Source organism: Anomaloglossus baeobatrachus, chromosome 1, assembly GCF_048569485.1.
Source record: "Anomaloglossus baeobatrachus isolate aAnoBae1 chromosome 1, aAnoBae1.hap1, whole genome shotgun sequence".
NCBI lineage: Eukaryota > Metazoa > Chordata > Amphibia > Anura > Aromobatidae > Anomaloglossus > Anomaloglossus baeobatrachus.
In genome coordinates, this window is record NC_134353.1 from 172,085,344 (window position 1) to 172,107,670 (window position 22,327).

General features: G+C 29.1%; 12 non-coding genes across 12 annotated transcripts; all 12 read left to right on the plus strand.

Moving 5' to 3' along the window:
* The first annotated feature begins 1,030 nt into the window (after nt 1-1,030).
* On the plus strand, nt 1,031-1,102 carry TRNAC-GCA (transfer RNA cysteine (anticodon GCA)). Its single transcript has one exon. It is a non-coding gene; the product is annotated as a tRNA-Cys (tRNA).
* Nucleotides 1,103-1,535: 433 nt separating this feature from the next.
* On the plus strand, nt 1,536-1,607 carry TRNAW-CCA (transfer RNA tryptophan (anticodon CCA)). The gene has a single exon. It is a non-coding gene; the product is annotated as a tRNA-Trp (tRNA).
* A 1,448-nt stretch (nt 1,608-3,055) lies between these two features.
* On the plus strand, nt 3,056-3,127 carry TRNAY-GUA (transfer RNA tyrosine (anticodon GUA)). The gene has a single exon. It is a non-coding gene; the product is annotated as a tRNA-Tyr (tRNA).
* Nucleotides 3,128-5,588: 2,461 nt separating this feature from the next.
* Nucleotides 5,589-5,660, plus strand: TRNAC-GCA (transfer RNA cysteine (anticodon GCA)). The gene has a single exon. It is a non-coding gene; the product is annotated as a tRNA-Cys (tRNA).
* Nucleotides 5,661-6,093: 433 nt separating this feature from the next.
* TRNAW-CCA (transfer RNA tryptophan (anticodon CCA)) lies at nt 6,094-6,165 on the plus strand. Its single transcript has one exon. It is a non-coding gene; the product is annotated as a tRNA-Trp (tRNA).
* A 2,457-nt stretch (nt 6,166-8,622) lies between these two features.
* On the plus strand, nt 8,623-8,694 carry TRNAC-GCA (transfer RNA cysteine (anticodon GCA)). The gene has a single exon. It is a non-coding gene; the product is annotated as a tRNA-Cys (tRNA).
* Nucleotides 8,695-10,143: 1,449 nt separating this feature from the next.
* TRNAC-GCA (transfer RNA cysteine (anticodon GCA)) lies at nt 10,144-10,215 on the plus strand. The gene has a single exon. It is a non-coding gene; the product is annotated as a tRNA-Cys (tRNA).
* Nucleotides 10,216-12,678: 2,463 nt separating this feature from the next.
* TRNAC-GCA (transfer RNA cysteine (anticodon GCA)) lies at nt 12,679-12,750 on the plus strand. The gene has a single exon. It is a non-coding gene; the product is annotated as a tRNA-Cys (tRNA).
* Nucleotides 12,751-13,186: 436 nt separating this feature from the next.
* TRNAC-GCA (transfer RNA cysteine (anticodon GCA)) lies at nt 13,187-13,258 on the plus strand. Its single transcript has one exon. It is a non-coding gene; the product is annotated as a tRNA-Cys (tRNA).
* Nucleotides 13,259-15,211: 1,953 nt separating this feature from the next.
* TRNAC-GCA (transfer RNA cysteine (anticodon GCA)) lies at nt 15,212-15,283 on the plus strand. The gene has a single exon. It is a non-coding gene; the product is annotated as a tRNA-Cys (tRNA).
* Nucleotides 15,284-18,758: 3,475 nt separating this feature from the next.
* TRNAC-GCA (transfer RNA cysteine (anticodon GCA)) lies at nt 18,759-18,830 on the plus strand. The gene has a single exon. It is a non-coding gene; the product is annotated as a tRNA-Cys (tRNA).
* A 942-nt stretch (nt 18,831-19,772) lies between these two features.
* On the plus strand, nt 19,773-19,844 carry TRNAC-GCA (transfer RNA cysteine (anticodon GCA)). The gene has a single exon. It is a non-coding gene; the product is annotated as a tRNA-Cys (tRNA).
* Nucleotides 19,845-22,327: the final 2,483 nt, after the last annotated feature.

Below are 22,327 nucleotides of genomic sequence, written 5' to 3' on the forward strand. Positions count from 1 at the left end.
TCTTTTATTAATATGTAGGGGGTATAGCTCAGTGGCCGAGCATTTGACTGCAGATCAAGAGGTCCTTGGCTGAAATCCAAGTGCCCCCTGTAGTATGGTTTTCATAAAAATGTAACCTTTTTCACACCTTTCAATAATATCATTTAGACAGCTTATCCATATCATTCTGAACTTAGCACAAGTTTTGTTTAAACGTGACTTATGAAGTAAATTTGCTTTCTTTCTATAAAGTTTAAATAAGAAAATTAAGGAATAAAATGGAAAATTCTTTCTTTTAAATAGTGATTAAAAAATTTATGTAAATCGTTTCATTTAATACATCAGACTCTCTAAAACAAAGAGTCATTCTGTGTAATAAAAATTCTTGAGTATTTTGTGTGCTTTATGCAATCATCAAAGTCTTTTTTGTAAAGACTAAAGCACATCAGAGTAAAGGAAGTGCACCACAATGTAAAAGTTTCTAAAAATCTTCAAATTTTATGTATCAAAAACAAAAAAACATTATTTCTTTTAATAATATGTAGGGGGTATAGCTCAGTGGCAGAGCATTTGACTGCAGATCAAGAGGTCCTTGGCTCAAATCCAAGTGCCGCCTGTAGAATGGTTTTCATAAAAATGTAACCTTTTTCACACCTTTCAATAATATCATTTAGACAGCTTATCCATATCAGGCTAAACTTAGCACAAGTTTTGTTTAAACGTGACTTATGAAGTAAATTTGCTTTCTTTCTATAAAGTTTAAATAAGAAAATTAAGGAATAAAATGGAAAATTCTTTCTTTTAAATAGTGATTAAAAAAATTATGTAAATCATTTCATTTAATACATCGGACTCTCTAAAACAAAGAGTCATTCTGTGTAATAAAAATTCTTGAGTATTTTGTGTGATTTATGCAATCATCAAAGTCTTATTTTTGGAAAGACTAAAGCACATCAGAGTAAAGGAAGTGCACCACAATGTAAAAGTTTCTAAAAATCTTTAAATTTTATGTATCAAAAAAAAAAAGCATTATTTCTTTTATTAATATGTAGGGGGTATAGCTCAGTGGCAGAGCATTTGACTGCAGATCAAGAGGTCCTTGGTTCAAATCCGAGTGCCCCCTGTAGTATGGTTTTCATAAAAATGTAACAATTTTCACACCTTTCAATAATATCATTTAGACAGCTTATCCATATCAGGCTGAACTTAGCACAAGTTTTATTTAAACGTGACTTATGAAGTAAATTTGCTTTCTTTCTATAAAGTTTAAATAAGAAAATTAAGGAATAAAATGGAAAATTCTTTCTTTTAAATAGTGATTAAAAAAATTATGTAAATCGTTTCATTTAATACATCAGACTCTCTAAAACAAAGAGTCATTCTGTGTAATAAAAATTCTTGAGTATTTTGTGTGCTTTATGCAATCATCAAAGTCTTTTTGGAAAGACTAAAGCACATCAGAGTAAAGGAAGTGCACCACAATGTAAATGTTTCTAAAAATCTTCAAATTTTATGTATCAAAAACAAAAAAACATTATTTCTTTTATTAATATGTAGGGGTTATAGCTCAGTGGCAGAGCATTTGACTCCAGATCAAGAGGTCCTTGGCTCAAATCCAAGTGCCCCCTGTCGTATGGTTTTCATAAAAATGTAACAATTTTCACACCTTTCAATAATATCATTTAGACAGCTTATCCATATCAGGCTGAACTTAGCACAAGTTTTATTTAAACGTGACTTATGAAGTAAATTTGCTTTCTTTCTATAAAGTTTAAATAAGAAAATTAAGGAATAAAATGGAAAATTCTTTCTTTTAAATAGTGATTAAAAAAATTATGTAAATCGTTTCATTTAATACATCGGACTCTCTAAAACAAAGAGTCATTCTGTGTAATAAAAATTCTTGATTATTTTGTGTGCTTTATGCAATCATCAAAGTCTTTTTTGGAAAAACTAAAGCACATCAGAGTAAAGGAAGTGCACCACAATGTAAAAGTTTCTAAAAATCTTCAAATTTTATGTATCAAAAACAAAAAAACATTATTTCTTTTATTAATATGTAGGGGGTATAGCTCAGTGGCCGAGCATTTGACTGCAGATCAAGAGGTCCTTGGCTGAAATCCAAGTGCCCCCTGTAGTATGGTTTTCATAAAAATGTAACCTTTTTCACACCTTTCAATAATATCATTTAGACAGCTTATCCATATCATTCTGAACTTAGCACAAGTTTTGTTTAAACGTGACTTATGAAGTAAATTTGCTTTCTTTCTATAAAGTTTAAATAAGAAAATTAAGGAATAAAATGGAAAATTCTTTCTTTTAAATAGTGATTAAAAAATTTATGTAAATCGTTTCATTTAATACATCAGACTCTCTAAAACAAAGAGTCATTCTGTGTAATAAAAATTCTTGAGTATTTTGTGTGCTTTATGCAATCATCAAAGTCTTTTTTGGAAAGACTAAAGCACATCAGAGTAAAGGAAGTGCACCACAATGTAAAAGTTTCTAAAAATCTTCAAATTTTATGTATCAAAAACAAAAAAACATTATTTCTTTTAATAATATGTAGGGGGTATAGCTCAGTGGCAGAGCATTTGACTGCAGATCAAGAGGTCCTTGGCTCAAATCCAAGTGCCGCCTGTAGTATGGTTTTCATAAAAATGTAACCTTTTTCACACCTTTCAATAATATCATTTAGACAGCTTATCCATATCAGGCTAAACTTAGCACAAGTTTTGTTTAAACGTGACTTATGAAGTAAATTTGCTTTCTTTCTATAAAGTTTAAATAAGAAAATTAAGGAATAAAATGGAAAATTCTTTCTTTTAAATAGTGATTAAAAAAATTATGTAAATCGTTTCATTTAATACATCGGACTCTCTAAAACAAAGAGTCATTCTGTGTAATAAAAATTCTTGAGTATTTTGTGTGATTTATGCAATCATCAAAGTCTTTTTTTTGGAAAGACTAAAGCACATCGGAGGAAAGGAAATGCACCACAATGTAAAAGTTTCTAAAAATCTTTACATTTTATGTATCAAAAACAAAAAAACATTATTTCTTTTATTAATATGTAGGGGGTATAGCTCAGTGGCAGAGCATTTGACTGTAGATCAAGAGGTCCTTGGTTCAAATCCGAGTGCCCCCTGTAGTATGGTTTTTATAAAAATGTAACAATTTTCACACCTTTCAATAATATCATTTAGACAGCTTATCCATATCAGGCTAAACTTAGCACAAGTTTTATTTAAACGTGACTTATGAAGTAAATTTGCTTTCTTTCTATAAAGTTTAAATAAGAAAATTAAGGAATAAAATGGAAAATTCTTTCTTTTAAATAGTGATTAAAAAAATTATGTAAATCGTTTCATTTAATACATCGGACTTTCTAAAACAAAGAGTCTATCTGTGTAATAAAAATTCTTGAGTATTTTGTGTGCTTTATGCAATCATCAAAGTATTTTTGGAAAAACTAAAGCACATCAGAGTAAAGGAAGTGCACCACAATGTAAATGTTTCTAAAAATCTTCAAATTTTATGTATCAAAAACAAAAAAACATTATTTCTTTTATTAATATGTAGGGGGTATAGCTCAGTGGCAGAGCATTTGACTGCAGATCAAGAGGTCCTTGGCTCAAATCCAAGTGCCCCCTGTCGTATGGTTTTTATAAAAATGTAACCTTTTTCACACCTTTCAATAATATCATTTAGACAGCTTATCCATATCAGGCTAAACTTAGCACAGGTTTTGTTTAAACGTGACTTATGAAGTAAATTTGCTTTCTTTCTATAAAGTTTAAATAAGAAAATTAAGGAATAAAATGGAAAATTCTTTCTTTTAAATAGTGATTAAAAAAATTATGTAAATCGTTTCATTTAATACATCGGACTCTCTAAAACAAAGAGTCATTCTGTGTAATAAAAATTCTTGAGTATTTTGTGTGATTTATGCAATCATCAAAGTCTTTTTTTTGGAAAGACTAAAGCACATCAGAGTAAAGGAAGTGCACCACAATGTAAAAGGTTCTAAAAATCTTTAAATTTTATGTATCAAAAACAAAAAAACATTATTTCTTTTATTAATATGTAGGGTTTATAGCTCAGTGGCAGAGCATTTGACTGCAGATCAAGAGGTCCTTGGTTCAAATCAAAGTACCCCCTGTAGGATGGTTTTCATAAAAATGTAACAATTTTCACACCTTTTTAATAATATCATTTAGACAGCTTATCCATATCAGGCTGAACTTAGCACAAGTTTTATTTAAACGTGACTTATGAAGTAAATTTGCTTTCTTTCTATAAAGTTTAAATAAGAAAATTAAGGAATAAAATGGAAAATTCTTTCTTTTAAATAGTGATTAAAAAAATTATGTAAATCGTTTCATTTAATACATCGGACTCTCTAAAACAAAGAGTCATTCTGTGTAATAAAAATTCTTGAGTATTTTGTGTGCTTTATGCAATCATCAAAGTCTTTTTTGGAAAAACTAAAGCACATCAGAGTAAAGGAAGTGCACCACAATGTAAAAGTTTCTAAAAATCTTCAAATTTTATGTATCAAAAACAAAAAAACATTATTTCTTTTATTAATATGTAGGGGGTATAGCTCAGTGGCCGAGCATTTGACTGCAGATCAAGAGGTCCTTGGCTGAAATCCAAGTGCCCCCTGTAGTATGGTTTTCATAAAAATGTAACCTTTTTCACACCTTTCAATAATATCATTTAGACAGCTTATCCATATCATTCTGAACTTAGCACAAGTTTTGTTTAAACGTGACTTATGAAGTAAATTTGCTTTCTTTCTATAAAGTTTAAATAAGAAAATTAAGGAATAAAATGGAAAATTCTTTCTTTTAAATAGTGATTAAAAAATTTATGTAAATCGTTTCATTTAATACATCAGACTCTCTAAAACAAAGAGTCATTCTGTGTAATAAAAATTCTTGAGTATTTTGTGTGCTTTATGCAATCATCAAAGTCTTTTTTGTAAAGACTAAAGCACATCAGAGTAAAGGAAGTGCACCACAATGTAAAAGTTTCTAAAAATCTTCAAATTTTATGTATCAAAAACAAAAAAACATTATTTCTTTTAATAATATGTAGGGGGTATAGCTCAGTGGCAGAGCATTTGACTGCAGATCAAGAGGTCCTTGGCTCAAATCCAAGTGCCGCCTGTAGAATGGTTTTCATAAAAATGTAACCTTTTTCACACCTTTCAATAATATCATTTAGACAGCTTATCCATATCAGGCTAAACTTAGCACAAGTTTTGTTTAAACGTGACTTATGAAGTAAATTTGCTTTCTTTCTATAAAGTTTAAATAAGAAAATTAAGGAATAAAATGGAAAATTCTTTCTTTTAAATAGTGATTAAAAAAATTATGTAAATCATTTCATTTAATACATCGGACTCTCTAAAACAAAGAGTCATTCTGTGTAATAAAAATTCTTGAGTATTTTGTGTGATTTATGCAATCATCAAAGTCTTATTTTTGGAAAGACTAAAGCACATCAGAGTAAAGGAAGTGCACCACAATGTAAAAGTTTCTAAAAATCTTTAAATTTTATGTATCAAAAAAAAAAAGCATTATTTCTTTTATTAATATGTAGGGGGTATAGCTCAGTGACAGAGCATTTGACTGCAGATCAAGAGGTCCTTGGTTCAAATCCGAGTGCCCCCTGTAGTATGGTTTTCATAAAAATGTAACAATTTTCACACCTTTCAATAATATCATTTAGACAGCTTATCCATATCAGGCTGAACTTAGCACAAGTTTTATTTAAACGTGACTTATGAAGTAAATTTGCTTTCTTTCTATAAAGTTTAAATAAGAAAATTAAGGAATAAAATGGAAAATTCTTTCTTTTAAATAGTGATTAAAAAAATTATGTAAATCGTTTCATTTAATACATCAGACTCTCTAAAACAAAGAGTCATTCTGTGTAATAAAAATTCTTGAGTATTTTGTGTGCTTTATGCAATCATCAAAGTCTTTTTGGAAAGACTAAAGCACATCAGAGTAAAGGAAGTGCACCACAATGTAAATGTTTCTAAAAATCTTCAAATTTTATGTATCAAAAACAAAAAAACATTATTTCTTTTATTAATATGTAGGGGTTATAGCTCAGTGGCAGAGCATTTGACTCCAGATCAAGAGGTCCTTGGCTCAAATCCAAGTGCCCCCTGTCGTATGGTTTTCATAAAAATGTAACAATTTTCACACCTTTCAATAATATCATTTAGACAGCTTATCCATATCAGGCTGAACTTAGCACAAGTTTTATTTAAACGTGACTTATGAAGTAACTTTGCTTTCTTTCTATAAAGTTTAAATAAGAAAATTAAGGAATAAAATGGAAAATTCTTTCTTTTAAATAGTGGTTAAAAAAATTATGTAAATCGTTTCATTTAATACATCGGACTCTCTAAAACAAAGAGTCATTCTGTGTAATAAAAATTCTTGAGTATTTTGTGTGCTTTATGCAATCATCAAAGTCTTTTTTGGAAAGACTAAAGCACATCAGAGTAAAGGAAGTGCACCACAATGTAAAAGTTTCTAAAAATCTTCAAATTTTATGTATCAAAAACATAAAAACATTATTTCTTTTATTAATATGTAGGGGGTATAGCTCAGTGGCAGAGCATTTGACTTCAGATCAAGAGGTCCTTGGCTCAAATCCAAGTGCCCCCTGTAGTATGGTTTTCATAAAAATGTATCCTTTTTCACACCTTTCAAAAATATCATTTAGACAGCTTATCCATATCAGGCTGAACTTAGCACAAGTTTTATTTAAACGTGACTTATGAAGTAAATTTGCTTTCTTTCTATAAAGTTTAAATAAGAAAATAAGGAATAAAATGGAAAATTCTTTCTTTTAAATAGTGATTAAAAAAATTATGTAAATCGTTTCATTTAATACATCAGACTCTCTAAAACAAAGAGTCATTTTGTGTAATAAAAATTCTTGAGTATTTTGTGTGCTTTATGCAATCATCAAAGTCTTTTTTGGAAAGACTAAAGCACATCAGAGTAAAGGAAGTGCACCACAATGTAAAAGTTTCTAAAAATCTTCAAATTTTATGTATCAAAAACAAAAAAACATTATTTCTTTTATTAATATGTAGGGGGTATAGCTCAGTGGCAGAGCATTTGACTGCAGATCAAGAGGTCCTTGGCTCAAATCCAAGTGCCGCCTGTAGTATGGTTTTCATAAAAATATAACCTTTTTCACACCTTTCAATAATGTCATTTAGACAGCTTATCCATATCAGGCTGAACTTAGCACAAGTTTTGTTTAAACGTGACTTATGAAGTAAATTTGCTTTCTTTCTATAAAGTTTAAATAAGAAAATTAAGGAATAAAATGGAAAATTCTTTCTTTTAAATAGTGATTAAAAAAATTATGTAAATCGTTTCATTTAATACATCGGACTCTCTAAACCAAAGAGTCATTCTGTGTAATAAAAATTCTTGAGTATTTTGTGTGATTTATGCAATCATCAAAGTCTTTTTTTTGGAAAGACTAAAGCACATCAGAGTAAAGGAAGTGCACCACAATGTAAAAGGTTCTAAAAATCTTTAAATTTTATGTATCAAAAACAAAAAAACATTATTTCTTTTATTAATATGTAGGGTTTATAGCTCAGTGGCAGAGCATTTGACTGCAGATCAAGAGGTCCTTGGTTCAAATCCAAGTACCCCCTGTAGGATGGTTTTCATAAAAATGTAACATTTTTCACACCTTTCAATAATATCATTTAGACAGCTTATCCATATCAGGCTGAACTTAGCACAAGTTTTATTTAAACGTGACTTATGAAGTAAATTTGCTTTCTTTCTATAAAGTTTAAATAAGAAAATTAAGGAATAAAATGGAAAATTCTTTCTTTTAAATAGTGATTAAAAAAATTATGTAAATCGTTTCATTTAATACATCGGACTCTCTAAAACAAAGAGTCATTCTGTGTAATAAAAATTCTTGAGTATTTTGTGTGCTTTATGCAATCATCAAAGTCTTTTTTGGAAAGACTAAAGCACATCAGAGTAAAGGAAGTGCACCACAATGTAAAAGTTTCTAAAAATCTTCAAATTTTTTGTATCAAAAACAAAAAAACATTATTTCTTTTATTAATATGTAGGGGTATAGCTCAGTGGCCGAGCATTTGACTGCAGATCAAGAGGTCCTTGGCTCAAATCCAAGTGCCCCCTGTAGTATGGTTTTCATAAAAATGTAACCTTTTTCACACCTTTCAATAATATCATTTAGACAGCTTATCCATATCATTCTGAACTTAGCACAAGTTTTTTTTAAACGTGACTTATGAAGTAAATTTGCTTTCTTTCTATAAAGTTTAAATAAGAAAATTATGGAAGAAAATGGAAAATTCTTTCTTTTAAATAGTGATTAAAAAATTATGTAAATCGTTTCATTTAATACATCAGACTCTCTAAAACAAAGAGTCATTCTGTGTAATAAAAATTCTTGAGTATTTTGTGTGCTTTATGCAATCATCAAAGTCTTTTTTGGAAAGACTAAAGCACATCAGAGTAAAGGAAGTGCACCACAATGTAAAAGTTTCTAAAAATCTTTAAATTTTATGTATCAAAAACAAAAAAACATTATTTCTTTTATTAATATGTAGGGGGTATAGCTCAGTGGCAGAGCATTTGACTGCAGATCAAGAGGTCCTTGGTTCAAATCCGAGTGCCCCCTGTAGTATGGTTTTCATAAAAATGTAACAATTTTCACACCTTTCAATAATGTCATTTAGACAGCTTATCCATATCAGGCTGAACTTAGCACAAGTTTTGTTTAAACGTGACTTATGAAGTAAATTTGCTTTCTTTCTATAAAGTTTAAATAAGAAAATTAAGGAATAAAATGGAAAATTCTTTCTTTTAAATAGTGATTAAAAAAATTATGTAAATCGTTTCATTTAATACATCGGACTCTCTAAACCAAAGAGTCATTCTGTGTAATAAAAATTCTTGAGTATTTTGTGTGATTTATGCAATCATCAAAGTCTTTTTTTTGGAAAGACTAAAGCACATCAGAGTAAAGGAAGTGCACCACAATGTAAAAGGTTCTAAAAATCTTTATATTTATGTATCAAAAACAAAAAAACATTATTTCTTTTATTAATATGTAGGGTTTATAGCTCAGTGGCAGAGCATTTGACTGCAGATCAAGAGGTCCTTGGTTCAAATCCAAGTACCCCCTGTAGGATGGTTTTCATAAAAATGTAACATTTTTCACATCTTTCAATAATATCATTTAGACAGCTTATCCATATCAGGCTGAACTTAGCACAAGTTTTATTTAAACGTGACTTATGAAGTAAATTTGCTTTCTTTCTATAAAGTTTAAATAAGAAAATTAAGGAACAAAATGGAAAATTCTTTCTTTTAAATAGTGATTAAAAAAATTATGTAAATCGTTTCATTTAATACATCGGACTCTCTAAAACAAAGAGTCATTCTGTGTAATAAAAATTCTTGAGTATTTTGTGTGCTTTATGCAATCATCAAAGTCTTTTTTGGAAAGACTAAAGCACATCAGAGTAAAGGAAGTGCACCACAATGTAAAAGTTTCTAAAAATCTTCAAATTTTATGTATCAAAAACAAAAAAACATTATTTCTTTTATTAATATGTAGGGGGTATAGCTCAGTGGCCGAGCATTTGACTGCAGATCAAGAGGTCCTTGGCTCAAATCCAAGTGCCCCCTGTAGTATGGTTTTCATAAAAATGTAACCTTTTTCACACCTTTCAATAATATCATTTAGACAGCTTATCCATATCAGGCTGAACTTAGCACAAGTTTTGTTTAAACGTGACTTATGAAGTAAATTTGCTTTCTTTCTATAAAGTTTAAATAAGAAAATTAAGGAAGAAAATGGAAAATTCTTTCTTTTAAATAGTGATTAAAAAAATTATGTAAATCGTTTCATTTAATAGATCGGACTCTCTAAAACAAAGAGTCATTCTGTGTAATAAAATTTTTTGAGTATTTTGTGTGATTTATGCAATCATCAAAGTCTTTTTTTTTGAAAGACTAAAGCACATCAGAGTAAAGGAAGTGCACCACAATGTAAAAGTTTCTAAAAATCTTTAAATTTTATGTATCAAAAACAAAAAAACATTATTTCTTTTATTAATATGTAGGGGGTATAGCTCAGTGGCAGAGCATTTGACTGCAGATCAAGAGGTCTTTGGTTCAAATCCGAGTGCCCCCTGTGGTATGGTTTTCATAAAAATGTAACAATTTTCACACCTTTCAATAATATCATTTAGACAGCTTATCCATATCAGGCTGAACTTAGCACAAGTATTATTTAAACGTGACTTATGAAGTAAATTTGCTTTCTTTCTATAAAGTTTAAATAAGAGAATTAAGGAATAAAATGGAAAATTCTTTCTTTTAAATAGTGATTAAAAAAATTATGTAAATCGTTTCATTTAATACATCGGACTCTCTAAAACAAAGAGTCATTCTGTGTAATAAAAATTCTTGAGTATTTTGTGTGCTTTATGCAATCATCAAAGTCTTTTTTGGAAAGACTAAAGCACATCAGAGTAAAGGAAGCGCACCACAATGTAAAAGTTTCTAAAAATCTTCAAATTTTATGTATCAAAAACATAAAAACATTATTTCTTTTATTAATATGTAGAGGATATAGCTCAGTGGCAGAGCATTTGAGTGCAAATCAAGAGGTCCTTGGCTCAAATGCAAGTGCCCCCTGTAGTATAGTTTTCATAAAAATGTAACAATTTTCACACCTTTCAATAATATCATTTAGACAGCTTATCCATATCAGGCTGAACTTAGCACAAGTTTTATTTAAACGTGACTTATGAAGTAAATTTGCTTTCTTTCTATAAAGTTTAAATAAGAAAATTAAGGAATAAAATGGAAAATTCTTTCTTTTAAATAGTGATTAAAAAAATTATGTAAATCGTTTCATTTAATACATCGGACTCTCTAAAACAAAGAGTCATTCTGTGTAATAAAAATTCTTGAGTATTTTGTGTGCTTTATGCAATCATCAAAGTCTTTTTTGTGGAAAGACTAAAGCACATCAGAGTAAAGAAAGTGCACCACAATGTAAAAGTTTCTAAAAATTTTCAAATTTTATGTATCAAAAACAAAAAAAATTATTTCTTTTATTAATATGTAGGGGGTATAGCTCAGTGGCAGAGCATTTGACTGCAGATGAAGAGGTCCTTGGCTCAAATCCAAGTGCCCCCTGTAGTATGGTTTTCATAAAAATGTAACCTTTTTCACACCTTTCAATAATATCATTTTGACAGCTTATCCATATCAGGCTGAACTTAGCACAAGTTTTGTTTAAACGTCACTTATGAAGTAAATTTGCTTTCTTTCTATAAAGTTTAAATAAGAAAATTAAGGAATAAAATGGAAAATTCTTTCTTTTAAATAGTGATTAAAAAAATTATGTAAATCGTTTCATTTAATACATCGGACTCTCTAAAACAAAGAGTCATTCTGTTTAATAAAAATTCTTGAGTATTTTGTGTGATTTATGCAATCATCAAAGTCTTTTTTTTGGAAAGACTAAAGCACATCAGAGTAAAGGGAGTGCACCACAATGTAAAAGTTTCTAAAAATCTTTAAAGTTTATGTATCAAAAACAAAAAAACATTATTTCTTTTATTACTATGTAGGGGATATTGCTCAGTGGCAGAGCATTTGACTGCAGATCAAGAGGTCCTTGGTTCAAATCCGAGTGCCCCCTGTAGTATGGTTTTCATAAAAATGTAACAATTTTCACAACTTTCAATAATATCATTTTGACAGCTTATCCATATCAGGCTGAACTTAGCACAAGTTTTATTTAAACGTGACTTATGAAGTAAATTTGCTTTCTTTCTATAAAGTTTAAATAAGAAAACTAAGGAATAAAATGGAAAATTCTTTCTTTTAAATAGTGATTACAAAAATTATGTAAATCGTTTCATTGAATACATCGGACTCTCTAAAACAAAGAGTCATTCTGTGTAATAAAAATTCTTGAGTATTTTGTGTGCTTTATGCAATCATCAAAGTCTTTTTTGGAAAGACTAAAGCACATCAGAGTAAAGGAAGTGCACCACAATGTAAAAGTTTCTAAAAATCTTCAAATTTTATGTATCAAAAACAAAAAAAACATTATTTCTTTTATTAACATGTAGGGGGTATAGCTCAGTGGCAGAGCATTTGACTGCAAATCAAGAGGTCCTTGGCTCAACTCCAAGTACCCCCTGTAGTATGGTTTTCATAGAAATGTAACCTTTTTCACACCTTTCAATAATATCATTTAGACAGCTTATCCATATCAGGCTGAACTTAGCACAAGTTTTGTTTAAACGTGACTTATGAAGTAAATTTGCTTTCTTTCTATAAAGTTTAAGTAAGAAAATTAAGGAATAAAATGGAAAATTCTTTCTTTTAAATAGTGATTAAAAAATGTATGTAAATCGTTTCATTTAATACATCAGACTCTCTAAAACAGAGAGTCATTCTGTGTAATAAAAATTCTTGAGTATTTTGTGTGATTTATGCAATCATCAAAGTCTTTTTTTTTGAAAGACTAAAGCACATCAGAGTAAAGGAAGTGCACCACAATGTAAAGTTTCTAAAAATCTTTAAATTTTATGTATCAAAAACAAAAAAACATTATTTCTTTTATTAATATGTAGGGGGTATAGCTCAGTGGCAGAGCATTTGACTGCAGATCAAGAGGTCCTTGGTTCAAATCCGAGTGCCCCCTGTAGTATGGTTTTCATAAAAATGTAACCTTTTTCACACCTTTCAATAATATCATTTTGACAGCTTATCCATATCAGGCTGAACTTAGCACAAGTTTTGTTTAAACGTCACTTATGAAGTAAATTTGCTTTCTTTCTATAAAGTTTAAATAAGAAAATTAAGGAATAAAATGGAAAATTCTTTCTTTTAAATAGTGATTAAAAAAATTATGTAAATCGTTTCATTTAATACATCGGACTCTCTAAAACAAAGAGTCATTCTGTTTAATAAAAATTCTTGAGTATTTTGTGTGATTTATGCAATCATCAAAGTCTTTTTTTTGGAAAGACTAAAGCACATCAGAGTAAAGGGAGTGCACCACAATGTAAAAGTTTCTAAAAATCTTTAAATTTTATGTATCAAAAACAAAAAAACATTATTTCTTTTATTAATATGTAGGGGATATAGCTCAGTGGCAGAGCATTTGACTGCAGATCAAGAGGTCCTTGGTTCAAATCCGAGTGCCCCCTGTAGTATGGTTTTCATAAAAATGTAACAATTTTCACAACTTTCAATAATATCATTTAGACAGCTTATCCATATCAGGCTGAACTTAGCACAAGTTTTATTTAAACGTGACTTATGAAGTAAATTTGCTTTCTTTCTATAAAGTTTAAATAAGAAAACTAAGGAATAAAATGGAAAATTCTTTCTTTTAAATAGTGATTACAAAAATTATGTAAATCGTTTCATTGAATACATCGGACTCTCTAAAACAAAGAGTCATTCTGTGTAATAAAAATTCTTTAGTATTTTGTGTGCTTTATGCAATCATCAAAGTCTTTTTTGGAAAGACTAAAGCACATCAGAGTAAAGGAAGTGCACCACAATGTAAAGTTTCTAAAAATCTTCAAATTTTATGTATCAAAAACAAAAAAACATTATTTCTTTTATTAATATGTAGGGGGTATAGCTCAGTGGCAGAGCATTTGACTGCAAATCAAGAGGTCCTTGGCTCAAATCCAAGTACCACATGTAGTATGGTTTTCATAGAAATGTAACCTTTTTCACACCTTTCAATAATATCATTTAGACAGCTTATCCATATCAGGCTGAACTTAGCACAAGTTTTGTTTAAACGTGACTTATGAAGTAAATTTGCTTTCTTTCTATAAAGTTTAAGTAAGAAAATTAAGGAATAAAATGGAAAATTCTTTCTTTTAAATAGTGATTAAAAAATTTATGTAAATCGTTTCATTTAATACATCAGACTCTCTAAAACAGAGAGTCATTCTGTGTAATAAAAATTCTTGAGTATTTTGTGTGATTTATGCAATCATCAAAGTCTTTTTTGGAAAGACTAAAGCACATCAGAGTAAAGGAAGTGCACCACAATGTAAAAGTTTCTAAAAATCTTCAAATTTTATGTATCAAAAACAAAAAAACATTATTTCTTTTATTAATATGTAGGGGGTATAGCTCAGTGGCAGAGCTTTTGACTGCAGATCAAGAGGTCCTTGGCTCAAATCCAAGTGCCCCCTGTCGTATGGTTTTCATAAAAATGTAATATTTTTCACACCTTTCAATAATATCATTTAGACAGCTTATCCATATCAGGCTGAACTTAGCACAAGTTTTGTTTAAACGTGACATATGAAGTAAATTTGCTTTCTTTCTATAAAGTTTAAATAAGAAAATTAAGGAATAAAATGGAAAATTCTTTCTTTTAAATAGTGATTAAAAAAATTATGTAAATCGTTTCATTTAATACATCGGACTCTCTAAAACAAAGAGTCATTCTGTGTAATAAAAATTCTTGAGTATTTTGTGTGCTTTATGCAATCATCAAAGTCTTTTTTGGAAAGACTAAAGCACATCAGAGTAAAGGAAGTGCACCACAATGTAAAAGTTTCTAAAAATCTTCAAATTTTATGTATCAAAAACAAAAAAAACATTATTTCTTTTATTAACATGTAGGGGGTATAGCTCAGTGGCAGAGCATTTGACTGCAAATCAAGATGTCCTTGGCTCAAATCCAAGTACTCCCTGTAGTATGGTTTTCATAGAAATGTAACCTTTTTCACACCTTTCAATAATATCATTTAGACAGCTTATCCATATCAGGCTGAACTTAGCACAAGTTTTGTTTAAACGTGACTTATGAAGTAAATTTGCTTTCTTTCTATAAAGTTTAAGTAAGAAAATTAAGGAATAAAATGGAAAATTCTTTCTTTTAAATAGTGATTAAAAAATGTATGTAAATCGTTTCATTTAATACATCAGACTCTCTAAAACAGAGAGTCATTCTGTGTAATAAAAATTCTTGAGTATTTTGTGTGATTTATGCAATCATCAAAGTCTTTTTTTTTGAAAGACTAAAGCACATCAGAGTAAAGGAAGTGCACCACAATGTAAAGTTTCTAAAAATCTTTAAATTTTATGTATCAAAAACAAAAAAACATTATTTCTTTTATTACTATGTAGGGGGTATAGCTCAGTGGCAGAGCATTTGACTGCAGATCAAGAGGTGCTTGGTTCAAATCCGAGTGCCCCCTGTAGTATGGTTTTCATAAAAATGTAACAATTTTCACACCTTTCAATAATATCATTTAGACAGCTTATCCATATCAGGCTGAACTTAGCACAAGTTTTATTTAAACGTGACTTATGAAGTAAATTTGCTTTCTTTCTATAAAGTTTAAATAAGAAAACTAAGGAATAAAATGGAAAATTCTTTCTTTTAAATAGTGATTACAAAAATTATGTAAATCGTTTCATTGAATACATCGGACTCTCTAAAACAAAGAGTCATTCTGTGTAATAAAAATTCTTGAGTATTTTGTGTGCTTTATGCAATCATAAAAGTCTTTTTTGGAAAGACTAAAGCACATCAGAGTAAAGGAAGTGCACCACAATGTAAAAGTTTCTAAAAATCTTCAAATTTTATGTATCAAAAACAAAAAAACATTATTTCTTTTATTAATATGTAGGGGGTATAGCTCAGTGGCAGAGCATTTGACTGCAGATCAAGAGGTCCTTGGCTCAAATTCAAGTGCCCCCTGTAGTATGGTTTTCATAAAAATGTAACCTTTTTCACACCTTTCAATAATATCATTTTGACAGCTTATCCATATCAGGCTGAACTTAGCACAAGTTTTGTTTAAACGTCACTTATGAAGTAAATTTGCTTTCTTTCTATAAAGTTTAAATAAGAAAATTAAGGAATAAAATGGAAAATTCTTTCTTTTAAATAGTGATTAAAAAAATTATGTAAATCGTTTCATTTAATACATCGGACTCTCTAAAACAAAGAGTCATTCTGTTTAATAAAAATTCTTGAGTATTTTGTGTGATTTATGCAATCATCAAAGTCTTTTTTTCGGAAAGACTAAAGCACATCAGAGTAAAGGGAGTGCACCACAATGTAAAAGTTTCTAAAAATCTTTAAATTTTATGTATCAAAAACAAAAACACATTATTTCTTTTATTAATATGTAGGGGATATAGCTCAGTGGCAGAGCATTTGACTGCAGATCAAGAGGTCATTGGTTCAAATCCGAGTGCCCCCTGAAGTATGGTTTTCATAAAAATGTAACAATTTTCACAACTTTCAATAATATCATTTAGACAGCTTATCCATATCAGGCTGAACTTAGCACAAGTTTTATTTAAACGTGACTTATGAAGTAAATTTGCTTTCTTTCTATAAAGTTTAAATAAGAAAACTAAGGAATAAAATGGAAAATTCTTTCTTTTAAATAGTGATTACAAAAATTATGTAAATCGTTTCATTGAATACATCGGACTCTCTAAAACAAAGAGTCAATCTGTGTAATAAAAATTCTTTAGTATTTTGTGTGCTTTATGCAATCATCAAAGTCTTTTTTGGAAAGACTAAAGCACATCAGAGTAAAGGAAGTGCACCACAATGTAAAGTTTCTAAAAATCTTCAAATTTTATGTATCAAAAACAAAAAAACATTATTTCTTTTATTAATATGTAGGGGGTATAGCTCAGTGGCAGAGCATTTGACTGCAAATCAAGAGGTCCTTGGCCCAAATCCAAGTACCCCATGTAGTATGGTTTTCATAGAAATGTAACCTTTTTCACACCTTTCAATAATATCATTTAGACAGCTTATCCATATCAGGCTGAACTTAGCACAAGTTTTGTTTAAACGTGACTTATGAAGTAAATTTGCTTTCTTTCTATAAAGTTTAAGTAAGAAAATTAAGGAATAAAATGGAAAATTCTTTCTTTTAAATAGTGATTTAAAAAATTATGTAAATCGTTTCATTTAATAGATCAGACTCTCTAAAACAAAGAGTCATTCTGTGTAATAAAATTTTTTAAGTATTTTGTGTGATTTATGCAATCATCAAAGTCTTTTTTTTGGAAAGACTAAAGCACATCAGAGTAAAGGAAGTGCACCACAATGTAAAAGTTTCTAAAAATCTTTAAATTTTATGTATCAAAAACAAAAAAACATTATTTATTTTATTACTATGTAATGGGTATAGCTCAGTGGCAGAGCATTTGACTGCAGATCAAGAGGTCCTTGGTTCAAATCCGAGTGCCCCCTGTAGTATGGTTTTCATAAAAATGTAACAATTTTCACACCTTTCAATAATATCATTTAGACAGCTTATCCATATCAGGCTGAACTTAGCATAAGTATTATTTAAACGTGACTAATGAAGTAAATTTGCTTTCTTTCTATAAAGTTTAAATAAGAAAATTAAGGAATAAAATGGAAAATTCTTTCTTTTAAATAGTGATTAAAAAAATTATGTAAATCGTTTCATTTAATACATCGGACTCTCTAAAACAAAGAGTCATTCTGTGTAATAAAAATTCTTGAGTATTTTGTGTGCTTTATGCAATCATCAAAGTCTTTTTTGGAAAGACTAAAGCACATCAGAGTAAAGGAAGTGCACCACAATGTAAAAGTTTCTAAAAATCTTCAAATTTTATGTATCAAAAACATAAAAACATTATTTCTTTTATTAATAAGTAGGGGGTATAGCTCAGTGGCAGAGCATTTGACTGCAGATCAAGAGGTCCTTGGCTCAAATCCAAGTGCCCCCTGTAGTATGGCTTTCATAAAAATGTATCCATTTTCACACCTTTCAATAATATTATTTAGACAGCTTATACATATCAGGCTGAACTTAGCACAAGTTTTGTTTAAACGTGACTTATGAAGCAAATTTGCTTTCTTTCTATAAAGTTTAAATAAGAAAATTAAGGAATAAAATGGAAAATTCTTTCTTTTAAATAGTGATTAAAAAAATTATGTAAATCGTTTCATTTAATACATCGGACTCTCTAAAACAAAGAGTCATTCTGTGTAATAATAATTCTTGAGTATTTTGTGTGATTTATGCAATCATCAAAGTCTTTTTTTTGGAAAGACTAAAGAACATCAGAGTAAAGAAAGTGCACCACAATGTAAAAGTTTCTAAAAATCTTTAAATTTTATGTATCAAAAATAAAAAAACATTATTTCTTTCATTAATATGTAGGGGGTATAGCTCAGTGGCAGAGCATTTGACTGCAGATGAAGAGGTCCTTGGTTCAAATCCGAGTGCCCCATGTAGTATGGTTTTCATAAAAATGTAACAATTTTCACACCTTTCAATAATATCATTTAGACAGCTTATCCATATCAGGCTGAACTTAGCACAAGTTTTATTTAAACGTGACTTATGAAGTAAATTTGCTTTCTTTCTATAAAGTTTAAATAAGAAAATTAAGGAATAAAATGGAAAATTCTTTCTTTTAAATAGTGATTAAAAAAATTATGTAAATCGTTTCATTTAATACATCGGACTCTCTAAAACGAAGAGTCATTCTGTGTACTAAAAATTCTTGAGTATTTTGTGTGCTTTATGCAATCATCAAAGTCTTTTTTGGAAAGACTAAAGCACATCAGAGTAAAGGAAGTGCACCACAATGTAAAAGTTTCTAAAAATCTTTAAATTTTATGTATCAAAAACAAAAAAACATTATTTCTTTTATTAATATGTAGGGGGTATAGCTCAGTGGCAGAGCATTTGACTGCAGATCAAGAGGTCCTTGGTTCAAATCCGAGTGCCCCCTGTAGTATGGTTTTCATAAAAATGTAACAATTTTCACACCTTTCAATAATATCATTTAGACAGCTTATCCATATCAGGCTGAACTTAGCACAAGTTTTATTTAAACGGGACTTATGAAGTAAATTTGCTTTCTTTCTATAAAGTTGAAATAAGAAAATTAAGGAATAAAGTGGAAAATTCTTTCTTTTAAATAGTGATTAAAAAAATTATGTAAATCGTTTCATTTAATACATCGGACTCTCTAAAACAAAGAGTCATTCTGTGTAATAAAAATTCTTGAGTATTTTGTGTGCTTTATGCAATCATCAAAGTCTTTTTTGGAAAGACTAAAGCACATCAGAGTAAAGGAAGTGCACCACAATGTAAAAGTTTCTAAAAATCTTCAAATTTTATGTATCAAAAACAAAAAAACATTATTTCTTTTATTAATATGTAGGGGGTATAGCTCAGTGGCAGAGCATTTGATTGCAGATCAAGAGGTCCTTGGTTTAAATCCGAGTGCCCACTGTAGTATGGTTTTCATTAAAATGTAACAATTTTCACACCTTTCAATAATATCATTTAGACAGCTTAACCATATCAGGCTGAACTTAGCACAAGTTTTATTTAAACGTGACTTATGAAGTAAATTTGCTTTCTTTCTATAAAGTTTAAATAAGAAAATTAAGGAATAAAATGGAAAATTCTTTCTTTTAAATAGTGATTAAAAAAATTATGTAAATCGTTTCATTTATTACATCGGACTCTCTAAAACAAAGAGTCATTCTGTGTAATAAAAATTCTTGAGTATTTTGTGTGATTTATGCAATCATCAAAGTCTTTTTTTTGGAAAGACTAAAGCACATCAGAGTAAAGGAAGTGCACCACAATGTAAAAGTTTCTAAAAATCTTTAAATTTTATGTATCAAAAACAAAAAAACATTATTTCTTTTATTAATATGTAGGGGGTATAGCTCAGTGGCAGAGCATTTGACTGCAGCTCAAGAGGTCCTCGGTTCAAATCCGAGTGCCCCCTGTAGTATGGTTTTCATAAAAATGTAACAATTTTCACACCTTTCAATAATATCATTTAGACAGCTTATCCATATCAGGCTGAACTTAGCACAAGTTTTATTTAAACGTGACTTATGAAGTAAATTTGCTTTCTTTCTATAAAGTTTAAATAAGAAAACTAAGGAATAAAATGGAAAATTCTTTCTTTTAAATAGTGATTACAAAAATTATGTAAATCGTTTCATTGAATACATCGGACTCTCTAAAACAAAGAGTCATTCTGTGTAATAAAAATTCTTGAGTATTTTGTGTGCTTTATGCAATCATCAAAGTCTTTTTTGGAAAGACTAAAGCACATCAGAGTAAAGGAAGTGCACCACAATGTAAAAGTTTCTAAAAATCTTTAAATTTTATGTATCAAAAACAAAAAAACATTATTTCTTTTATTAATATGTAAGGGGTATAACTCAGTGGCAGAGCATTTGACTGCAGATCAAGAGGTCCTTGGCTCAAATTCAAGTGCCCCCTGTAGTATGGTTTTCATAAAAATGTAACCTTTTTCACACCTTTCAATAATATCATTTTGACAGCTTATCCATATCAGGCTGAACTTAGCACAAGTTTTGTTTAAACGTCACTTATGAAGTAAATTTGCTTTCTTTCTATAAAGTTGAAATAAGAAAATTAAGGAATAAAGTGGAAAATTCTTTCTTTTAAATAGTAATTAAAAAAATTATGTAAATCGTTTCATTTAATACATCGGACTCTCTAAAACAAAGAGTCATTCTGTGTAATAAAAATTCTTGAGTATTTTGTGTGCTTTATGCAATCATCAAAGTCTTTTTTGGAAAGACTAAAGCACATCAGAGTAAAGGAAGTGCACCACAATGTAAAAGTTTCTAAAAATCTTCAAATTTTATGTATCAAAAACAAAAAAACATTATTTCTTTTATTAATATGTAGGGGGTATAGCTCAGTGGCAGAGCATTTGACTGCAGATCAAGAGGTCCTTGGTTTAAATCCGTGTGCCCACTGTAGTATGGTTTTCATTAAAATGTAACAATTTTCACACCTTTCAATAATATCATTTAAACAGCTTAACCATATCAGGCTGAACTTAGCACAAGTTTTATTTAAACGTGACTTATGAAGTAAATTTGCTTTCTTTCTATAAAGTTTAAATAAGAAAATTAAGGAATAAAATGGAAAATTCTTTCTTTTAAATAGTGATTAAAAAAATGATGTAAATCGTTTCATTTATTACATCGGACTCTCTAAAACAAAGAGTCATTCTGTGTAATAAAAATTCTTGAGTATTTTGTGTGATTTATGCAATCATCAAAGTCTTTTTTTTGGAAAGACTAAAGCACATCAGAGTAAAGGAAGTGCACCACTATGTAAAAGTTTCTAAAAATCTTTAAATTTTATGTATCAAAAACAAAAAAACAATATTTCTTTTATTAATATGTAGGGGGTATAGCTCAGTGGCAGAGCATTTGACTGCAGATGAAGAGGTCCTCGGTTCAAATCTGAGTGCCCCCTGTAGTATGGTTTTCATAAAAATGTAACAATTTTCACACCTTTCAATAATATCATTTAGACAGCTTATCCATATCAGGCTGAACTTAGCACAAGTTTTGTTTAAACGTGACTTATGAAGTAAATTTGCTTTCTTTCTATAAAGTTTAAATAAGAAAACTAAGGAATAAAATGGAAAATTCTTTCTTTTAAATAGTGATTACAAAAATTATGTAAATCGTTTCATTGAATACATCGGACTCTCTAAAACAAAGAGTCATTCTGTGTAATAAAAATTCTTGAGTATTTTGTGTGCTTTATGCAATCATCAAAGTCTTTTTTGGAAAGACTAAAGCACATCAGAGTAAAGGAAGTGCACCACAATGTAAAAGTTTCTAAAAATCTTCAAATTTTATGTATCAAAAACAAAAAAACATTATTTCTTTTATTAATATGTAGGGGGTATAACTCAGTGGCAGAGCATTTGACTGCAGATCAAGAGGTCCTTGGCTCAAATCCAAGTGCCCCCTGTAGTATGGTTTTCATAAAAATGTAACCTTTTTCACACCTTTCAATAATATCATTTTGACAGCTTATCCATATCAGGCTGAACTTAGCACAAGTTTTGTTTAAACGTCACTTATGAAGTAAATTTGCTTTCTTTCTATAAAGTTTAAATAAGAAATTTAAGGAATAAAATGGAAAATTCTTTCTTTTAAATAGTGATTAAAAAAATTATGTAAATCGTTTCATTTAATACATCGGACTCTCTAAAACAAAGAGTCATTCTGTTTAATAAAAATTCTTGAGTATTTTGTGTGATTTATGCAATCATCAAAGTCTTTTTTTTGGAAAGACTAAAGCACATCAGAGTAAAGGGACTGCACCACAATGTAAAAGTTTCTAAAAATCTTTAAATTTTATGTATCAAAAACAAAAAAACATTATTTCTTTTATTAATATGTTTGGGATATAGCTCAGTGGCAG